Below are 2249 nucleotides of genomic sequence, written 5' to 3'. Positions count from 1 at the left end.
CTAAAAACCCGCGTGGCGCACGGCTCCGCTAAACGGATGCAGTGGGTTTAGCATTGCTGACTTCCACGAGGTAAATTCAAATTTAATTCAAACTCAATAGGCTGCTCGTGCTCGATTTGCAGCTGCCATCTGACAGTTTCTATATTTCCTCCAACAAGACCAGAACTTCCTTTGAAACACATTATTATGGAAAAATCCTGAGTTTTAAGAGCCACGGATGAATCCATCCCAACCATCCCATTCCCGGAGCCGCATTTCTTTCTTTTCCTGGATTTTAGGTAGCCAACTGAAGAGTATTTAAACCAAAGCCAGGAAATCAGGAGCCATCTGCACATTCACTGGAGGAATAAATATGCTTGTGTTTTGTAGTAGAGAGCTTCGACAGCCTCGCTGACCTTAATCCTGCCCCCTGTATTTAATTTTCTCCCTCAGAATTTAATGCAGATGTCACCCAGAAATACAGCCAAAGCACCCAGCACAACTCATTTCCCTGCCAGACAGGAAATATTATCTATTTTTTTAACATAAGCTTACCAGACAGATTATCAAGTGGAGCATCGGGGTGGAAATCTTCTTTAGGGCCAGATGTGCTCTGTGGTCCAGGGGTGAGAGTTGCATCCCCAGATGCATTTATTACATCCCATCCTAACCCTAAAGGATGGGAAAACTCCCCAATCCTGGTCTTTAGGACTCTACAGCCACACATGTCCTTACCCTCCAACAAAAAAAAGGTGCTGTAAAAGCCCCAGCTTGCCATCAGCATCCCATATAATTTTTAATTGCCTCCTGTGGCATTTCCTCCCATTAAATACTGAGGTACCCCAACACAAACCATCACCACCCTGCAGAGGAGTGAGTTTTAGTGCTCTGGGGCGAGACAAGCTCAGAAGCCAGATCCATCCTTTCCCCTGTAGCTCTGAGCCTATTTTATTTCCTATCCATCAACCCACAGAGCATCTCTCATTTCACAGGATAATGGATTTGGAGCTGCAGCCGGCAACTGCTAAAAGCATCCTTTCCTCTCCCAGAGCCCCTGCTCCGAGGTTGCCAAACCAGCCCCAAACCCTGCCTATCCCATTGATATTTCTCATAGAAACCATCTAAATGCTGCAGTTTTCCAAGACTGCCAATCCAGCCCCAAACCCTGACAATCCCATTGATATTTCTTGTATAAACCCTCTAAATGCTGCAGTTTCCCAAGATTTCCAAACCAGCCCCAAACCCTGCTGATCCCATTGGTATTTCTCATATGAACCGTCTAAATGCTGCAAATTCCCAGTCCCAAACCCTGCTAATCCCATCTATATTTCTCATACAAACCATCTAAACTCCGCAGTTTTCCCAGATTTCCAATCCAGCCCCAAACCCTGCCTATCCCATTGATATTTTTCATATAAATCATCTAAACACTGCAGTTTCCCAAGATTTCCAATCCAGCCCCAGACCCTGCTGATCCCATTGATATTTCTTGAATAAACCCTCTAAATGCTGCAATTTCCCAAGATTTCCAAACCAGCCCCAAACCCTGCTGATCCCATTGATATTTCTTGAATAAACCATTTAAATGCTGCAATTTTCCAAGATTTCCAATCCAGCCCCAAACCCTGCTGATCCCATTGATATTTCTCGTATAAACCCTCTAAATGCTGCAAATTTCTGGCCCCAAACCCTGCCGATCCCATCAATATTTTTCATATAAACCACCTAAACGCTGCAATTCCCCAAGATTTCCAAACCAGCCCCAAACCTTGCCAGTCCCATCACTATTTCTTCAATAAACCATCCAAGCGCTGCGATTTTCCAGCCACCCGTGCCCGTATCAGTCGGGAGGGATGATGGAGGGGGTCAACCCAAATTTCTGTGGGGTGCTGGCCGTGCTTTGCCCTAGGGAAGGAGGATGGATCCAGCCAAGCTGTGTGGGGCTGGGCTGCGCAGGAGCCAGCTCCTCCCTCTCGCTATTTATTCCTCCCCGTAGCGCTGCGGCCAAGGCTGAATCACCCAGAACCGAGCAAGCAGCGGGCTCCCAGCTGGTGAGTGCCGGGGAAAATGGGACACGGAGGGGGTTGGGGTGGGATAAATCCAGAGGCGAGGGGGATTTTAACACTGAGCAGCATCACAGGGGGTGGGGGGCTGCCTCCTCTCCCCCTCCATCGCTGCCTAAAAAGAGGTGTTTTCTGCTCCGAAGGCGAGCGTCCTCCTTAAGAGACAGAGCGCTGCTTCTCGCTGCTGCTTGTTTATTCAGGGCCGAT

The sequence above is a fragment of the Mesitornis unicolor genome, unplaced genomic scaffold (assembly GCF_000695765.1).
Source record: "Mesitornis unicolor isolate BGI_N332 unplaced genomic scaffold, ASM69576v1 scaffold27721, whole genome shotgun sequence".
Taxonomy (NCBI): Eukaryota; Metazoa; Chordata; class Aves; order Mesitornithiformes; family Mesitornithidae; genus Mesitornis; species Mesitornis unicolor.
This window is presented reverse-complemented; position numbering follows the sequence as displayed.